We start from the raw sequence: 21,389 nt of genomic DNA, 5'->3' as shown, positions 1-21,389 counted from the left end.
TACGTGCCATAGCGTACCGTAGCATAGGCTGCTGGTAATCGCATGCTTGTGCATGTTTGTAGCGCGATCAGCGAGAATGTAAGAGGACACATCTGTATGGTAACCAGTGCAAAAGAATAGCAACACAGTAAATTCCTTTATTCAGCTAAGCACGGAATCTACTCTATTGTGGAACACAGGGTCACGCTAGGTGTCTCTGTACCCAGCACCATCCCGTGATTCCCCTGTCCGCTCCTTCCCAGCGTCCTCCCCCTGACCATAAAATTATACCTGCAGCAGGTGGGTGGAGGCCGGGGATTTCTTCAACTGGACCAAGCGCCCCTGTGCCACCTCACTGACACATGTCTGGAGCCGGGCCTGGTGGAACCAAGAGCCAAGGGTGTCATATGCTGGGTATACACTCTACAATTATCTGTCAGATATCTCTCCAATCTGTCTGGTGGGAAGGAAAATCTTGTCCATTTTCTAATGTTTGGGAGCAAATTTCTATTGTTATTTGCTCCTATACATTACCAGGTTTTCATTCCAACTAGCCAGATTGGACAGATATCTCACAGATAATTGCATAGTGCAGTGGTTCCCAAACTTTTTTAATTCACGGCGCAGTAGAGTATCAGCATTTTTTCCATGGCACCCCTGGGACAAAAGTTTCTTATTGAGAAATTAAACAAAAATCATATGAAGTAAATTCTGGTTATATGTCACCCTTAGGTTCAGTTATGATGTGGTTGACAGGGCTGCATTTCTTTTTGTTCACATATTTTTGAATTGGCGGCCATTTGCTTATCACACTGACTAAAACTCATTTTATTCGGTACTGGACCACCAACCCGAGGCACCCCTGCAAGTGCCCTGAGGCACCCCAGGGTGCCACAGCACCCAGTTTGGGACCCACTGGCATAGTGTATGCCCAGCATAAGCTAGGCACACACTATACAATTATCTGTCAGACCATCTGGCTGGTTGGAATGAAAACCTGGTAGTGTATGGGAGCAAATGACAACTGACCATTTGTTCACAAACACCGTAAGACAAAAATTATTGATCAAATTGGTTAAATCCGTTTGATTTAACCAATTTGTTTGAACTACCATTTTTGTCTGTTTTCCAGTGTTTGGAACCATATGGTAGATTGTCACTTACTCCCATACGTTTCCAGGTTTTTATTCCAACCAGCCAGAGAGGGCAGATATCTGACAGATAATTGTATAGTGTATGCCCAGCATAAGGTGTAGAAGTTATATCATCATTGTTATGCTTATGCTGGGCATACACTATACAATTATCTGTCCAATCTGGCTGGTTGGAATGAAAACCTGGTAATGTATGGGAGCAAATGGCAATCAACCATATGGTCTTAAACACTGGAAAATGGACAAAAACAATTGTAACTTCAAATTGCTTAAATTCATTTGATTTAACCAGTTTGTCTGAACAACCATTTTTGTCTGTTTTCCAGTGTTTGTGAGCAAATAGTTGATTGTCATTTGCTCCCATACACTACCAGATTTTCATTCCAACCAACCAGATTGGACAGATATCTTACAGATACTTGTAGTGTGTATGCCCAGCATAAATAGTAGGTCATGAGCATGTATATGGTAATGACTCCACATTACCTAATAATTAAGGTCCTGAGTGTTTAAAAGAGTGAATGAGAAGTTCTCCTTTTGGGGATTTGTGTCTCATGAAGTTTGAGAGAGAATTTACTAACCTATAGCTTTATTACACCTCCAGTCTTTCTAGTTTTGATGCAATTTGTAAACTGAGTGGCTTACTAAAAGCCAAACCGCACATTAAAGCGTATGATTTTAAAATACATATCGATTTTATTTTTTTACATCGGAGGCATACAAACTGTCTTATATACTGTAACTAAATATTTTTAATCATAATGGTGCCATAATCATATAAATTCCCAACATAACTATGCAATAACCCTGACTCTTCCTGCAACCTAATTCTGCCTACGATACATTGTATGATTACTGTAAACCTACAATAACTTTAATCCTCCGCTGCCTTTCCTGTCTGCAACTAACCCTATAAAAAGTAAATACCCAAATCATACTACATTTATCCATATTTATACTTAAATACTACAATACAGTATTCTGTACCTGCCTGCAATGTTCATCCTATTATAGTACTCTGCAATAAATCTTCACATTATAATTTACTATTAAATCTAATTTTGCCTTTAATTCTTCCCCTCCTCCATTGTTCTGTATGGGATCGGTATGATTTACCGCCGGCCATAAAATCCTGACAGCTGCAGCCCGGCAGAGGTGAAGATCCAGACTGCGCTAAAGGTAAGTATAAACTAACCTAGCCCCCCCCCTACCCTCCCTTAGGGGTGCCTAACCCTAACCCCCCTCTAAGTGCCTAAACCTAACCCCCCTTCCCTGCTGCCTAAACCTAAGTTTCCCGGGGGGGTGCCTAACCCTAACTCACCTCTTGGGGTGCCTATCCCTAGCCCCCCCTTCCCCTAGCATAAATCTAACCCTCCCGGGGGGGTGTCTAACCCTAAGTCCCCCCAGGGAGCCCCTAACCTAACCCTCCCCCCGCGGCTGTCTCCGTGCCCGGCGCCCGGGTTACCTTCAATCGGTAAGCCGGGTGTCGGGCTCCCAGCGTAGGTAAAATGATAGGCGTCGGGATCTCGCCGCCTGTCATTTAACCCTTGCCGGAATTAGACAATCGGAAAGCCAGCGGTCGGGATTCCGTCCGTCGGCTTCCTGACTGCTTCCCGTTCTGTATGGCTAATTTTACGTGCTTTTTCTCCATTGATCTTTTTGGACATCTTGCACCCCTTACTTACTTGCACCCCTTGCGTTGGGAATCTTCTGTCATCCATCTTTCTCTCTCTCAACATGCATTTTTGGCTGCATTTCTGAGCGGGGCAGTGTGTGTCTGTGGTTACAGACCTGGTGGGGTTGACGGGGGGGGGGTTGGGTGTTTAGGAACAGTGACACTAGTGTGCATGCATGACCTATAGGTCGTGCATGTGCACAAAAGCCCCGGCTTTTGGCGGAAGGAGTCGGACAGGGGCAGAGGGATCTGAAAGGATTTCTCTTTGCAACCGGGAGCGGGTTAATGCTTCCACAGTCAAGCTCTGTAAATGTTGTATTTTTGGAGTTTGATGAATTCTGTCCCCATACTAGTGCATGGGGACAGCGGGCCATTCCGCGGAGAGAAAGTTAAGTGTCCGGGCCATTCATCAAGAAGGTAAAGCAGGAGATATCACAGATATCTCCTGCTTTACATTCTTGAACATTATTCATGTGACTTGGGCCTAATGCTTGGTAACAGTGGACATGGGCCTTGTGCCCACCTACTGGGTACCTCTTTTATAAATTACCTGGGCAAAATGCCAAGGTTATTAAATAGGGCTCGAGCCTAATGCTTGCCTAACATCTGACAGTGACCTAGGCCTAATCATTAAAAACAAACAATATATTTTTTTACATCCTGGGACGACGAATGTGCAGTATTAAAACACATAGAGTAATCAAAACCACATATATACATATGTATGAAAACATTACAAAAAACAAAAAATTTAGTGTTTACACATCAAAAACAGTATGGGTGTTGTGGGTATAAAAGTATTATATTAATCCACTCTATTCCGGATGTTTAAGGACACAAATGTCATAAGAAAGAAGGAGGATCCTCAAACTCCATCTATTAGTCAATATGCACAATAGCTCAGTATGAGAGTCATAAATGTAAGCCACTTAGCCAATATTATCCGTAGCTCATAGACTGGATCATCTAATAGTATATTCCCAATATAATGGTGGTGAGCCGTATCAGAGTGTCCCCTAGTGCAATGAAAATAATATATGTAAAGTTACCGTTATGTCTCGGCTGATTGTGCTCCGAGATGTGCAGGTACTTTATTATATAATGATTCCCGGTAGTATCAGCCCTCCAGGACTGTATGACCTGTCTCTTGTGCCGGGTATTGTAGTGGGCAAAGACCGGCGGCCGCATCCTATCTGCAGTGGTAATAATGCAGCGGTCAGCAACCGCATCCTGCCTGCGGTATTGAAGGTACAGGTGTGTATCCACGCAGCTCCTTCCCAGCTTAGGTTGTGAAATCAGATAGTTGATAGTAACGGCCAATAGGTCCTTTGATTTACTTATCCATGTAAAATGGATACTCCACGTTAACGAAGTGTCCTGCTCGGAATGGTGGATTATAGCAGTGGCAATAGTACCGTATGTTATATCGGACCACCCACAGACCACCAATAGATCTGTAATTGTCCCTGGCAGCTCAAGAATGCCTAGACTCAATTACACATGGGCTCAGGCTTTGGGCTGCCTTAGTACAAGCAGAGTGAGCTGGGCCAAATGCCCAGAGCCACTTTATTATTGACCTCAGGCTCAGCGTCTGCCTAATTATTAACACAGTGATCTGGGCCTAATGCCCAGAGTCGCTTTATCAGAGGTTCAGGCCTAGCACCTGCCTTCTCACAGACACAGCAGTGACCTGGGCCTATAGAACATAGGAGGCAGTTTCAGATGCAATGTGCAAGTACAGATCCCTGAAGGCTCAGTCAGATGCAGAAACTAGAACAGAGCTGAAAGCCACTGAAGCCAGGAGACTCTTCTCAGGGAGAAAAGTGTTGTTCTGGCAATGGGCTTGAACATAGGATATGGTTTAAATAGGTTGCAACCAGCACATATTGGCAGAGCAGGTCATGTGAGCATGGCTGCTGGAATGTGGTTGGCAGATGTAGCTATGTGGAAAAATCCAAGATGGTCACGCCCATTCTCTGTCGCTGCGGGAACTGGCAGAAGAGTTAACATCAGACACACTTGCAGCAGTGCCGGAGCAGTTCTCAGGAATGCCACAAGTGACCAGAGATGACACGGATATCAGTGACAAGACACCGCCAGACCCCAATGTGTGACAGTGCATTTTCTAGTTAGGAATAATACATGCATACATAGACAGCAGATAGGAAGGAGTTAGACAGAAAATTAGATGAATTACCAGCTTAGTAGCACTGATACAGTATCTGCTGGTAAAACTAGTCACATACAGTACATATATCCAATTCCAAAGTAATAAATACTGTGCCTCCAACAGATATATATGTACTGTAGTACTGCACAAAGTAGTATGTTACATCAGTTAGAAAAAACCTTCTTCCTTACATGGTTGACTATATATACAGTGTGCATATTCAATTGGGCGCGAGGTGGGCCAAATGTAATAGAGTGAGAGTTTAGAATATTTGAGAGTTTAGCAGTACTCTCAGACTTTTTAAACTGGGCCAATGTAATAGAGTCCGAGAACATGCAAACTCGCCTGTTTTTATACTAAAAAAACTGTCACGATTTAAAATCTCATCCAAATGTTTTCCAATTTTGCAGATAAAACTCGACCGATGTGAGAGTTTACTGCTAAACTCTCACATTTTTTAAATTTTCACCCTATCACATTTGGCCCCATGTATTTATAGTATAAACACCTGATTTATTTTAGATATAATTATGAGTAAAAATGGACATTGTAAAGCTTGCAACCAGTGGTGCATACCTCCCAACTTTTGAAAATTTAGAATTGGGACTGACACGCTTGCCCTTAAAAGGGTTTGTGTTCTTGCAGGGAAGAGGCGTGGCCTTCAAAGGGTGTGGCCTCATGACATGCCCCCTTTTCATCACTCCAGGGTCGAGAACAGCATCCATGGAGATGCTGGGCTGCCCTCAGCGCTCTCCCCGAATAGTGAAGAGATGCCGGCATCTATTCCCCCACTTCTCTTCCCTGCAGAGCAGCGGTGAGATTCATTTCCCCCAACTACCCCCCCACCACGGGACACTGCGGTGGGGGCTGCTATCTACTTTTAGGACTTGTGTGAAAATCTGAGGTAGTTTTAGACCAAATTTCAGCAGAAATATAGAAAATTCTGTATAGGGGGCTTTAGCAGATATTCTCAACTACACATCGGTCCCTACTTTGCCTGAAGGTGTAATAAGCTCACAGCTGCCTGTTACCATGGGCTGTGCCCAACATGCTTTCCTGCCAAAACATAGCAAATTCATACCAAAATCAGGTGCTGAATTCTATTGTAATCAGAGGAAGCCAGAGTATGCCAAGTTAGTATAACCTCTGTCACTGAGGGGTCTATTCATCGTCACTTCATTTCTAAAAAAGCAGGTAAAAATTAAAAGTTTCACCTACTATTATGTAAATTAAGTGTCAAGACTATTCATTATAAAGGTAACGTAGGAGATATCACTGATATGGAAAGGAGTTCTGTTTTGCGGGCCCTGCCAGCCCGCCCCTTGAGCTGCCCCTGCCTTCCACCCATACAAATCCTGTGGGCGCACCACCAACCCAGTGTCATTTCATTATTTAACATATATTCGAAGACCTTCCATGTTGGTTTTTATAAAATAAATTGAATAAAATTAATATTATTCAGTTACTTGTGTACCTGTGTGGACTCTACCCCTCTTTTTTTGCTTCCACCCATACTCGGGTAGCACCCCGGAATTGTAGACAGATTTCCCGCATCCTGCCTACTTCCTAGTGAATTTGCGGGTCCGCGAGGAGGGGGCGGGGCTAAACTATGCCATTTCGGGCTTTTCCAGGAAAGGGGTGGGGTCTAATTACATCAACAGTCTGGCCCCGCCCCCTGAACCAGGCTGCTCTTGGAAAAGATTTATAGAAAGTAGGTAAGTATGCTTCCACCTAAACGTCCAGGGCCTGTTTCAGAGATATACTGTACGTTCATCCAGTGATGAACCTATATCTCTGATGTATCTGGGTCTGCGGTCTTGACATGCTGCGGTGTTTGGAGGGCAGAGCGAGGGTGTGGCTGGTCGCTGTTCTCGGAAATGGGGGCATGTGGCCTCTGTTTACCGGGAGAGACGAGACCAGGGTTTGTGTCAGCGGATGCAGATTCCTGGCCTCTTACATGACCAACACCCGGTCAGGCTGCAGGAATCTTCAGCTCCCACAGCCTGACCAAAGAAGCAACAATCGGGTGCATTAGAAGCGATGGTCGCGATGGTGATCCCAGCCTGTGACATCGTTCACAGTGCTGGGTTCGCAAATGCAGCAAAGAGGTGCCTGACACCTCCTTCTGCATTTGCATCATAGACTTGTGTGCGGCTCTGCAAATCCGTCCATCGCTGAATCAGGCCTACAGTCAAAATGCAGCAAACATTGTGTTAACATGACATAAAACAGCTTCATATAAGGATAACACGAAAGGAAGAGATGCAGAGAAATTAAAGATGACATGCTGTGTTCTTTTAAAATTAAAGAAATTATGATTTTTTTTTCAACATATTGTTTAAATAAAGTTTTAACTAGTGCGTTTACATTTCTGGCCTAATTATCTTCCTTATTATCATATGCAATTTAATATGTCTACTTCTTTGTGCCATTAGATGAATTTTGGCCCATACACAAATATAGCAGATGGTATCCATCTGTTTCTAAACACAGGTCGTGCAACAATATGTAAAGGCCCTAAATTACTAAATCTGTGCATAAAGAAAACACTGTCACCCTGCATGAAACCTATACTTTTTGCAATTCTGTCTTCAATCCTGCTGAAAAGTATCTTACTTGTAGCTAATAGAGAGAACAGTGCATTTTAAATCTATGTTTAATACATGGAGGATACATTCCTCCCAACTTTGAAGCTTCCTAAGGAGAGACAATTTGCAGAAAAGGGGTGGGGCTTCTCATAAAAGGGACTGAGCATTGGAAAACCGGGGCGGAGCCTCGTGGCACCCCCCGTTTACGTCACTGTGGGGGCATGCACAGCACTCTCCGAGAGGCTGGGCAGCCCCCAGGCTCTGCCTGCACTACTGAACAGATGCCATGCTAATGCATTTGTTCTACCTCTGCTTACCCGCTGCTCTGCTATGCTTACCTGCTGCTCCCCCCAACTTTTCCCCCACCGTGGAATACTGCGGCCCACTGAATGCGGGACAGTTGGAAGGTATGAGGACATGTCTGGAACTAGTGGTGTAACTTTATCCCAGTCATCTGGAGGCAAGTTAGATGTTGGCGCATCCCCCATGCCGACTCTTCAACTTCGTAAAAGGAACGAAACGCCCTTGACATCCCTATGAAAATAAGTTGCATTAGTCCTCATCCAGTTACAGCCCATTTCCCACTAACCTGTTACTGCTCATATTCACCCATTGATGCAGATCCATGCAATTTTGGACTGCTAATTTGATGTATGTGCAGAGTGATATCACAGAAAATGACGCATACACAGTAGTGTAAAAATTGCTTATTCCATCTGCGATCTTTGTGACCACCAGACAATACGGAGAGCATATAAGTGACTGGCAGACAATATAGAGAGCATTTTAACGACTGCCAGACAATACTCAGAGCATTTTTAATAAGTACCATACAATACTGATAGCATTTTAGTGACTGCCATACACCACTGCAAGCATTTTAGTGACTGCCAGAACAATACAGAGAGCATTTTAGTGACTGCCAGACAATACTCAGAGCATTTTTAATTAGTACTATACAATACATTTTAGTGTCTGCCATACACCACTTAAGGCATTTTTATTAACGCCATATAATACAGAGAGCATTTTAGTGACCACCATATAATGCAGAAAACATCACATCAACTGCCATATAATACAGAGACTATTAGTGCCCACCATGTGCAGAGTGTTGCAGTGACCGCCATATAGAGTGTAACAGTGCCTGCCATATAATACAGAGACCATCAGTGCCCATCATAAGCAGTGTGTTGCAGTGCCCGCCAGATAATGCAGAGCGCGCTTCTACACTGTCTGCTCACTGTGCATAATGCATGTATGCACAGTGAGCAGACAGTGCAAGAGCACCTTTATTTCTAATTGTATTCCCAGCCATTGTACCTAGTCCAGAATTATGAAGGTTCAACTTATAAATAACGTGCACTGTTTCTGGATGTGAAAATTGCATAGTTACAAATGTTTAATTAATTTCTTCCATCATGGAGAGTATCCAGATGGAAGGTGGTGGGGATGACAGATTGCTTCAATTATTAGGCCCTGCTTCCCTGCGGAGGCACAAAGAGGAGGTTGTGCAAAGATTATGTGATTCTATGAGAATCTCGCCATTTCAATAGGTAGTGAGTTGGATGCAGGAGGGTGGACTTCTACTACTCTCGAAGTTCGTGGGGATCATTGAAGTTGGGAGTCCCACAGATGTTCTGAGCGATTATTTAAGCATGGATCATGGTGGCACTTTGCTGGGTTTGTTGATGGGGAATGTTTGTTGTGTAGGAGAATGGTATCAATTTAATGTAGGGAAACCACTGGTCATCAGATCTTTGTGCTCAGAATATTATATTTGTCATCAGGTTGTGTGAAGGTTCTGCCTAATATGCTAATCTACTGATGATGGTGATCTGCATTTTGTTAGTGGAGAGCCCCCTAACCTGAATGCTAATCCTTGGGATCCAGATGTTGTGCTTCTGCATGAAATGCTCATAATCATATGAAGAGTCTCTGCCTGCTTTAACGGACCCATTATAATGTGACCCCTAGTATATTGCAAACCTAATGATATGTTTGATTGTACAGTATCAATGATTTTCTATGCCTACTGTTGATGTTGTGATGAATAATATTTAAAAAAATGAGATTTCAGAAATCTCTCACCAAAACACGCTGTTTGAAAAGTCTCTTCCTCAAAAAATAATCTCTGCGGAAAGAGGTAAGACAAAAGTAAATATGTCATAAATACAGTACATAGGGGCATATTCAACAGGCTGCGAGAATAGCAAAAATCCTGCACCTGCGAGGTTTTTCCTGCCGGTGCGGGTTTTTATGCTATTCTATTAGGTGCATGTTTTTTTTAAACTTGCGCTGGGAGGTATTTTTTCACGCACCTCCGGAGCAAGCGTGATTTTTCCTAAAATCGATGATTTGAGGAAAAATCACCGGCACTTGCTCTGGCACCCCCCTTGAGGACTAATTAAGCAATTGAAAGTATCCAATTAGCTTAAGTGTCCTTAATTGTTTACCTTCTGTAGCGCTGTCTTCTTCATCCTGCGTCGGGAGCCGGCTCTTCTGCAGCAGCGGTGAGTATGTCAGTGTGTGTGGTGTTTGTAAGTGTGTATGAGTGTGTGTGTGTATGTGTGTGTATGAGTAGCGTTCCCGCTAGGCTGTTTGGAGAGGGGGATGCTGGGAGTCCCTGGGGATCCTGTGAGGCTCCAGGGGCTGGTGGAAGGGGCAAGGGCTGCTGGGAGATGTAGTTCTCCCAGCGCCCATTACAGGGGGCCACACAAACACTGCGGGGGCACACTGACAGTGGGACACACACACTCATATAGCGTTCACTCTAGCTCCGGCAGCAGGAAGGGCGCCGGAGCTAGAGAGGGCAACCCGAAAAGGGGGCGTGGTCATGAAAAGGGGGCGTGTCTATAAGACGCGTCCCCTTTTCGTCATACTTGGGGGCGTGCCCGGCGCTTACGGACATGCCCGGCATCTATTCTCCCTTTCTGCAGCGCTTGGGGGCTGCCCGGCATGTCCGTAAGCGCCGGGCACGCCCCCAAGTATGACGAAAAGGGGACGCGTCTTATAGACACGCCCCCTTTTCATGACCACGCCCCCTTTTCGGGTTGCCCTCTCTAGCTCCGGCGCCCTTCCTGCTGCCGGAGCTAGAGTGAACGCTATATGAGTGTGTGTGTCCCACTGTCAGTGTGCCCCCGCAGTGTTTGTGTGGCCCCCTGTAATGGGCGCTGGGAGAACTACATCTCCCAGCAGCCCTTGCCCCTTCCACCAGCCCCTGGAGCCTCACAGGATCCCCAGGGACTCCCAGCATCCCCCTCTCCAGTAAGAAGAGAGAGGGGAGGCCACTGGGAGCCGCGGAGACCACTGGAGACCCCTGGCCAGGTAAGTGAAGTTTTTTTTTTCTTAAATTATGCGACACAGGGTTTTCAGAACTGAAAACCACGCGACCAGTATTTTTGGAATTGAATACTGCGGATATCGGGAGCGCACATACCCACAGTATTTCTAAATTGGGAGTGAGGGGTGCAAGGTTTTTGCCTTGCTAAACCTTGCGCCCAATTGTATATGCCCCATAGCTTCAGATGGTTTGTTACATACATCTTCCAAATTTAAACAAAGACCTTAAATGTGAAACGAATACTGGAGCAGCCATTTTGACTCTAAACTTTTGGGGTTTTTGGCTACTTTACTCGTTAAATGCAGGTATAGGTGTTAATTTCATTTTTGTAATCTATTTTAACGAGAAAGAATTCCTCTTTGTCAAACATAAATTAATTACATTGAGTTATTACTCTTATGAAACTAGGGGACGCAATTTTCTTTAATTCTCTGAAAACCTTGAACATTTCAACTTCCTCATTTGAAAGAAAGTAGCAGTGTAGAAATACACGATAGAACATAAAATATAAATTTAAAACATTTTTAACTCTTCATTAAGTAAAAAAGCATGAATATAATTTATTTATTTATTAATATAATGGCTTTCACCTAGCTATAAATTAAAGCAATTTTTAGCAACTTATTTAATGTGTAACTTAAATAGTTTTCATTCAGCTCAATTACATAGCTTTACCAAACTTCAGACAGCTGTGCCTATACATTATTGCAGTAGTTCCCAAAACTGTGTACTGCAGTCCCCTGGGGCTCTGCAGTGAACTCACAGTGTTACTGTGTGCGAGTGGGTGGTCTGTTGAATCCAATCAAATTATTCGAGCTACCATCGTTAAAGACTTGGCTGTTCAGTGATTATAGCCTTAGAGAGGCAGCATGCAACCATATACACTTGCTGCTGCACTGACTGCTTGTGTGAGGTCTTGCCCCTCCACATTGCCTCCATTTTCTTCCTTGTCCTCCTTTACGTGGTTCCATTGCAACCGGGATGTATCTCCTCATTTTTTAGATGTATCTCTGCAACCAGGCTGCACCTCCTACGCCTCTTGTGTGGCTTCCTGCCACCAGGCTGAACTGCACACAAGGTCCTGGCTCTCTGCAGACATCTATGTAAATAGAGTTCCTTCACCTCCATTTGCCACCCATAACTTCATCTGTCCCCTTCCCCGTGTTTATCTCATCTTCTTTCTGTGTCTCTGATCCCTCTTTCTATGTCTGTCACCATATTTTTGTTTTCTATCTGACTACAACCTGTATGTGTGCCTGTCCCTCTTTCCCCCTCTTTGTGTGTATTGCTGCCATCTGTTGCCACTTCTTTTTCTCCCACCTGCTCCCGGTGTCCACTTGTACCACACTTTCCACTTTTGCCCTCATCATACCTTTGTGTCGTCCTCTTCTATTTAATGTGATCAGAAGTAACATTGACAAACAGAAGTGCAACCGTGTCCAGCACCATTTGACTGAACCTAATGATGGATTTGAATAATTTTTCCTGAGTATTTCAATAGGATCATTTTGGGGGTAGATTCTGTTAAGTGAAAAGTTCAGTCTGCACACATGTAGCTGGTTATTATGGTATGGTGTCTGTAGCACTATTTGTATTAGAGTGTCCTACAGAAGAACAGTACAGTATGCCGTGGTGCAGCAACGGTGCCGTCCCAAGGGGACTTCGCCTTGGACGACTACACTGCTCTCACACCCTGTAATGTAGAATTACATTGTTATATAAAAAACAAAATAACTGAGTGCTAAATAAAATAAGAGACAAGCATAAAAATTAAGAGACAAGTATGAATTACAAACATATTAAAAAAGTCCATAATAATGTAATGCTTGTAGCTCTCTGCTGTGTGTGCTCTGCTGCAGAGAGGTCACTGTGTGAGGGCAGCAGCGCTATATGAGAGCTGTCAGGGGCGGACTGGGCCGAGTGGCGGGGGATTGGAAAATATGCCCCCTGGCCGGACCGCTGTGTGTTATTTTGGGCCACCTATTGCTTTGTTGGTGCGTGGCCGGCAGTGCAGCTGGATGTAATCTGGGGCTGCTTATGTTGAGCTGTCAATGTGCAGCCCATGCGGCACATCAGCTGCAGGAGTGCAGGTGAGAAGTGATTCTACAGGGCTACCATAGCCTGGAGGAGGCAGAGCCTACTGTGTGAAGGAGTGGGACTCGGAGAGTGACAGACATAGGTCTGTCCTCTCAGAATAAGGACCCGGCGGCGGGACACAGGGGTGGGGTAACCCGGGAGTTGGACTGACTGCAGCACCAATGACCAGACTCCACTGAAGCCCAGCAGCATGCTCAATATGAGGAACAGCAGAGGGATCCCAGGTACTCACCCCCTGCAACTGTACACATACAGCCATCTGCACTGAGATTATGTAGCCTGCCAGCATATGCCTGCTACTGAATAGGAGAACTGCAGGTACTGATTAACCCCAGTACACTCCCCTGTCACTCTGTGTGTCCCTACTACTTTTACGACCCCCACCAAGTCCCTACTACTATATCCACATGTCATGTGTGTTCCAATTATCACCATCCAGTCCCTACTATTACTTCCAGCAGCCTAGCTGTCATCTCTGTCAGTGCTACAACTACACCGAGCATCATCTGTGTCTCTAACACATATATATGGGATGTAGACGGCATCCCGGCGTGTGGGATGCTGACGGTTTAAATACCGGTGCCGAAATCCCGACAGCGTCGGGATCCCAGCACCAGTATCCCAACCGACAGCATCCTGAAGGTATATATCACCAGTTAGGGGAGGGTTAGGGTGTGGGGTTAGGGCTAGGCACTAGGGGAGGGTTAGGGTTAGGCACCAGGCAGGGTTGGTTAGGATTAGGGTGCAGGGAGGGGGAGGTTAGGTTTAGGCACTAGGGGGGAAGTTAGGTTTAGGTACCAGGGAAGGAGTGTTAGGTTTAGGGTGTTGGGAGGGGGAGGTTAGGCTTAGGCACTTAGCGGGGGAGGTTAGGTTTAGGCACTGGGGAGGGAGGGTTACGGTAGGGGTTAGGGTTAGACTAACCTTGTTTCCTGAAGGATGTCAGGATTCTGACTATTGGAATGCCGCTGTTGGTATTCTGACCAGCGGCATCCTGACCAGCGGCATTCCATACCTAACCCTATATATATATATATATATATATATAGATATATATATATATTAGAGATGTGTCCACACTCACATTTCACAGCACAATTTGCTGAGGTGACCAACCCATAAGGACCCTAATCAGGCCCTCAAGAACAAAAAAGAAAAACACAGCATATATATTAATAAACAGGCTGAGATCATGCACCATCTAAAGGTTAGCCAAGCCTCTGTGGTGACTAGCCACACACTTTCTGGTGGGCCCCTACCACTGTATTACCCCGGTGGGCCCTTCATGCACCCGTCTGACACTGAACGTGTTTCAGAACACTGCGGGTGCTTTGTCAAAGATATTTGGAATGTCTTTTGTATGTCTGTATATAGAACAACTTTATTTTCAAATAAAGTTAAAAAAGCGGAAATTCCGCCCTGTATGGCAGTAAACCCGTCTCTTAAGGTTAATGCTAAAAACAATGAAAAATAAAATAAAAATTGTGAAACTTGCTCTTATTGATTGTGTGTATTAATATATACATAACATACCAACTGCCATCCCAAATGCTGCCAAACATCGTCGGCTGGAACTCACTGGCAGTTGGTGTGACTCCCCTATTTGAATTTTGGACTGTGCTGCAGCCCCACCTATGTAGCCTCCACTGGTTTTGACAGTGATACTGAGGACTGGACCACATATTTACAAAGAGTAGGATTATACTGCCAGGTCAGTAATACTCAGGAAGATAAGAGAGTGACAGTTTTATTGAGCATCATGAGCTCCAAAACATAGTATTTTGCACAATCTATTGTCTCCATTGTAACTGATAAGTCCTTCAAGAATATTGTAGATATTTTACAGGGTCATTTAAATCCAAATCCGCTGAACTATAGCAGACAGGCCTGGCGTGCGCCAAACATAAATAGTTTCAGGACAGAGGCAGCCATGATTTTGTTGTGGCAAATTTACTCACAATGCCAATCACTGCTAGTTCTGTAACAAGGTATGTTTAAGATGCCACAAGCAGTGTCACATAGAAGGTATGTGCCATTCTGAGAAAGCACTGGAAAGAGACACCGACCGGGACAGATTTAAATTGACAGGAATGGAATTGTTTTGTGCAGGAAGTTAAGAAATGTCATCAATTCTTGTATGGAGAGAAATTCATGCTGGTGAGTGACTACCAACCACTAGTCTCCATTTTCATACCCAGAAAGGGAATACTGGCCATGACAGCCACTCGCCTTCAATGAGGTCCTTGTTTTTGGGTGCTCATCAGCATGACACTGAATTTATAGGAACAAAACAACAAGACAATACTGATAGTCTATCATGTTCTCCTTGCCACAGTCTAAGGAAGAAAACAAGAAAGACTTTTGGATACAGTTTTTATCACCTGCCATTGACCAATCAGCTAATTGTCAGAGAAATAAGGAACAATCCAGTTTTATTCAAACTTTTGGACTTGTCTCTCAAGGACTGGCCTAAGTTTGGAAATTCTGTTTGTCACAGATATTATGACAGGAGATTTTCAATATGTCAGGGAACATTAATGTGTGGGACTAGAGTGGCGAGAAACTATGAGTTGTTGCCAGGTATTTATAGTGTGACAAAGGAGTGTTCAAGTTGCATAAAGGTGCAAAATTCTCCTCCAGTGAAAATGGCCATCCTTCCCGTGCCACATTGACCTTGCAATACTGTCCTCAGACAATAATGTTTTTTATTGTATTTGATAATAAAGTATGTGATAAAAATGAAATCCATTACATCAGAGAAGCTATATACAGTATGTTCATAGGGAATACTTTCAATATCCTGACAGTGTGGATTCTGGCAGTCAGAATGCAGACGCTGAAATCCTGACACTTATCGAAATATTGGCGCCGGCATCCCCACCACCGGAATCCCGATGGTAAGTAGCGGGGTGGGATAGGTTTAGGCACTAGGGGGAGGGTTAGAGTTAGGAACTAAGGGGGCAGGTTAGGTTTAGTCACTAGGGGGAAGGTTAGGTTTAGGCACTGGAGAGGGAGGGTTAAGGGTTAGGATACATACCTACAGCCCGCGGGATGGTGACCTAGTTGGGATGTCGGCATCAGGATTTGGAACACCGGGATCCCGAACGCCGTCATCCCATACCCAACCCGTTATAGTACTGTGTTTGACAGGCATGGGCTGCCAGAACAGATTTGTATTGACAATGGTCCACAATTTATCTCAGCTGTATTCCAGAGATCAACATTGGAGCTTGAGGTCTTAGTGAGACATAGTATTGAGGCTAGGTGTATGAAAACAGATCTGTCTGCGTAGCTTTTTAGAAAGTACTGCTTATTTCTCATTAGATATGTTTTACAAAGACTGGACCAATGCATCTCTCTCCTTTTTTTAAATTAAATTACAAGAATGCTGAAAACGTCTTTAAATTTGTCATAAACTGTTTTTTAGGCATGAAATTGGCAGAAAAATGCCTTTCCTCAAAAGTGCAGTGATGTTTCATTGATATTATTGTCAGTTTACACACTAGACACGTTGTTTATACAAAACACTGGACCGACCTGTTTTTTTTGCGGCAATGTGAAATGGGTATTATTGGGCTCTAAACCATGTAATATCAGTTGCACAAAAGGACATAATTTCTATTTATTTCTATTAGAGATGAGCAGGATCGGTTTTCAGAAAACCGAACCCACCCGAATTTCACAATCTGACGAGATTCGAGTCCTGGCTCGGGATTTCATGCCTGACTCAGATTCTAAAACGAGGCAAAACGTCATCTTCCTGGTGTCAATTTGCATATAAAAATCCCTCCCTCGTATTTGGGTGCCATTTCACGCTGGAGAGCAGGGAAGGTTGTGTAGGCAGACAGGGCTCTTGGTGATAGTGGTTAGCAAATTAGTTAGCATTAGCAGCAGCTAAAAAACTAATGCACAGTCACACAGTGTTCCTTAAAGTCTGTAAATAAGGCAGAGGGACTGTGTCTGTGGACTCGGGTCTATTCATTATCACTTAATTAATTTAATTTTCAGCTGCTTTTGTAGAAATTACATTTTGGGGCTGTTCATCAAAAAGGTAATGCAGGAGATGATGATGATTTGCTCCGGTGCTGTGTAAGTATTAAGTATGTTAATTGGATGAATGAATCAGTCAATTAATTAATGTACCACTTTGATCCTTTTTGGGTGCTTGTTTTTTAATAGCATTTTCCACTTCTCTATTTTTTTATAGTAGTATTAAAATAATGATCCATCAATTAATGAATCAATCAATTAATCAGTCTTCCACTACATACTCTACCTCCATTTTCCTGTACTGCCCTCGGGCATCTGATCTGGTTATTGATTAATGAAAACATTCTATAGCATTGTTTGATTTATATCAAACTGCCATCCTGTCTACCACTAAAGTGCCACTCTGTTTTCTAGATGCGCCATGTTTGAAGTTGAACGGTCACGTATTTGTGCCATCCATTGCTGTCGCTTAGCTTGGTCTTCCAGCTAGCTCGGTGCAACCTTTGTCCTAAAATGGATGAAAACAATATTGTGAGCTGTAAGGTGGTCAAATTTAAAGGAAATAACTGTAAATTAATGTTACATAGGTTAATCATAGTGTACAGTAGGAGCAAAAACAGAACAAAATTACATGATTTTATCTGTTTTTATAAGGACGAACAAACTAACAGTGATAACATGGGGGAAGGTAGTGAAGGGAAGACGGGGGTGAAAAAGTGAGTTGGGGATCATATGAGGTAAAAAATATTAATAGTAAAAAGTTAAAAGGAAAGAAAAGCGGATGATAGTATGGTATGTATATAGCTATATACCAATCCAGTCAAAAATTGACTAAAAATAAGAATATAAAAGTTCATGGAGTCCAATTGTTAAAAAGTTGCCAGACAGATACAGTAAATATTGTAGAAACAAAATAACACTTTGAGTTGCTGTGAATTAATATGTCATAGTTTTGACCAGGAAACTTCATGTTTCAGGTAAGTAATCCCAATGCAGTTTGGTGGTTTAAAATAGTTGTTAATATCTGTAAATACCAAGTGATAAAATCTTTGAGACCAGACTTCAGCGTTGATGTTACAACTAGGCTATCAGCCCTGCAGTGGCTGACAGTCTTACCTGGGGACAGTCGAATGATGTAGGTAAGTACTGGACTAGCGCTATTCCACACTGCGATGGTCGGCAGTGTATATAGCGATCCCTGCAGTCCTGCATAAAGGGGATACTTGCAGGTATTGTGGGATTAAGGGGTCTATTTACTAAGCAGTGTTAGGAGACCGAGTGAAAAGTGATAAGGTGCCAGCCAATCAGCTCCCAACTGTCATTTTCAGCCTGTGAGATGGCAGTTAGGAGCTGACTGGCTGGCACCTTATCACTTTTTACTCTGTCTCCTAATACTGCTTAGTAAATAGACCCCATAGTCCGGGTTTGTACAGGCAGCGGGTTCGCCGCTGATACCGTACAAGCCGTCACGAGTCCACGGCCGGCAGCGTCTCCCTTGCTAAGCACCTTTCCCGCAGCTTAGGACGTGGTTGTAGTGCATCAATCGCGGTCCGCTTACCATCTGCCCTGGGGAATGAGTGATGCCGGTGTTCTTGTGTAGTGTCCAACGTGTTTCTGCCGTCTTCAGCTGCCTTTTTCAAGGAAGTGCATATGCTTGATGGAGTCCCTTGGATATAGTGCACAAAATCCCGCCCCTTGGTTCCTATAGGTTAGGATTCCTTTAGTTGTGGTAGGTCCCCGTGTCAAACAGAAATTAATTGATCAAGGTGCGGATTTATTGTGAGAGAAGTTACAAAAGGGTAGGGTCACATAGAAACATGCATTATGTAATTTTGAGCATGAGACCTAATAAAAGAGATTACTTTTTCAAAGTATATAAAATAGAAAAGGAGAAAAATAAAAACTAAATTAATAATAATTTTAATGTTTATTTAATAAATATGTGAGGGTGAAAATCACGTCTTGAAGGTTATAAAAAACATTTAAACAAATACATCAACCATTCATTCAGGGTGAGTGGGGATATACTTGAATACTATAGTCATTTAATTGGATTTATGGACTAGATTCCGTTCTTTTAAATCTCATTATATATATCAAGGTGAGCGCTATTTAACTAAACGTTTACTGTATCGTAATGAGGTCTTGCTGTGTGATATTGAAATTCTACCGTTAATCTCTGAGATCCAACAATGCACTGCACCTTGCATAACAGGGAGCATAAAAACTACCAAGGTGTAGTCAATCACTCTAATAGCTTATGACAACACGTCTTTGCCTTTGAGGATATACTGCTATAGTGGTAGACAACAGGCATCAGAAAAGATAGATTCAGGTTAAATTGTGATATTGATTAGTAACTGTTGGACCTGCTTTATTTAATATAAATGATTGATGTTCACTTATTTGATCCACAGGCATTGTGCATGTATACTGCAGCAGGATGCACTTTGTGCAGATATAAAGGGTGGGAGGGAGAGACAAAGGGCTCTATTTATTAACATTATTTTTACTAAAATAAAGTGAAAAAGGGTGTTTTCACACCCTTTTCACATTATTTTAGTATCACCTTTAGTTATTACAGGGCAATTGGAGTAGAATTCGTAAAATTCTACTCCAACCCCTAAGTATCACTTATTTTTAGTAAGCAGATCGCATTTCCCATAATTGTAATGGGAAATGTGATCCGACCAGTTACTAAAAATAAAATGTGAAAAAAATAACTGGGGAGGTCCTGTGATAATAACGCCACCTGGAGGTGGCGTTATCCAGGGTCTCCCCCGGTTACCGGACTCCTGCTCCGCTCTAACGGGGAGAGCAGAGCCGGGAGTCAGTCCCAGTAATCAGCTGTGTGGTCTAAACAGACCGCAAGCTGATTACTGTAAAAAAAAAAAAATAGTAAAAAAAAAAAATTGACTGACTCCAGAGACCGCTGGTCAGGGCTCCGGGTGATGTCCTCCCTCCGGTCAGCTGGTCTCCCATAGTGCACTGCGGCCCGGTCATCAGGTGATCGGGTCCCAGTGCTGTATGATCGCTCCCCCCTTCAGGCATAGGAGATTGCTGTGGCTGCTACTTAGCAGCCGCAAGCAATCTCCCACTGCAGCCCAGCACACTCTGTGTGCTGGGCTTCTGCAGAGGGAGGGAGGGAGGGTTTGGAAGTAAGGGGGGGGGCGGCGCCAGACCCGGGCCCCCGCCAGGCCCCTCTGGAAGCCCGGGCCCGGGTAAACTGTACCCGCTCCCCTCCCTCCCGGCACCCCTGTCCCTAAGGTAAGTATCACTAGTGCCTAACCCTATTCCCCCCCCTCTAAGTGCCTAGACCTAACCCCCCCTTCCCCGCTGCCAAAACCTAAGTCCCCTGGGGGGGTGCCTAACCCTAACCTCCCCACAGGGGTGCCTAACCCTAACCCCCCCTTCCCCACTGCCTAAACCTAACCCTCCCGGGGGGGTGCCTAACCCTAACCTCCCCCCGGGGGTGCCTAGCCCTACCCCCCCTTCCCCTAGCCTAAACCTAACCCTCCCGGGGGGGTGCCTAACCCTAAGTCCCCCCGAGAGCCCTAAAGCTAACCCTCCCCCATCGCGGCTTCCGCGCCCGGCTTACCTTCGTTCGGTGTGTCGGGCGTCGGTCTACCGGCGTATGGTTAATGACAGGCATTGAGTTTTCGATGCCTGTCATTAGTACCACGCCAGGATTAGAGAGTCTGGAAGCCGGCGGTCAGCATTTAGACCGTCGGCTTCCAGACTACATCCCTTTACTAAAGACCTGTTGTAAGATATGTGATGCTGATGATGTGACCAGCACTGTCTGGCCACTTGCAGGCTCGGTGACAGGGGGTACAAAGCGTACACCCATCCCGGGCCCTAAGGTTGAGAGGGGCCCTGTGGTCCAGAGGGGCACAAAACAGGGCAGCAGCGCATAATTATGATTTACATAGTGACTGAAATTAAGCAGACTGCCCTTCCCCCCCACCATGAGACCCCTCCCAGCAACTCACGTCACTTTGTGCGCACTGCGCATAGAACATAGTGTAATTAATGATACAGCGGTGTTGGCGTCATTATGAGATGCTGTGCCCGCTCCCCACAAGCTCTTCTGTCCCTCTCCCTGCTGCTGCCAGTAAAGAAGTAGGAGGTGAGACAAGCACTGACTGCAGACACCCTTCCCATCCCTGAGGAAGCTGCACTGTCAATCAACAGGAAGAACTGGAGTAGATGAGTGTGTGATAAGGGTATTGTTACTTTATTTAAATTTCATTCTAAGTTCTTCTAACATATATAGGTTGGAAAAGATAGGCGGCACTCCTATCTTTTCCAACAGAGGCTTCACAGCTACACATGGGATACATGTATTAGTACACACAGGAGCAGTGTGGTTGCAGGTGGTCTAGGGTGGTGGTTT

This window comes from Taudactylus pleione, unplaced genomic scaffold, assembly GCF_031769625.1.
Source record: "Taudactylus pleione unplaced genomic scaffold, aTauple2 ptg000454l, whole genome shotgun sequence".
In the NCBI taxonomy this organism is placed as follows: Eukaryota; Metazoa; Chordata; class Amphibia; order Anura; family Myobatrachidae; genus Taudactylus; species Taudactylus pleione.
The sequence above is the reverse complement of the archived record's forward strand: the minus strand, read 5'-3'. Positions refer to the sequence as shown.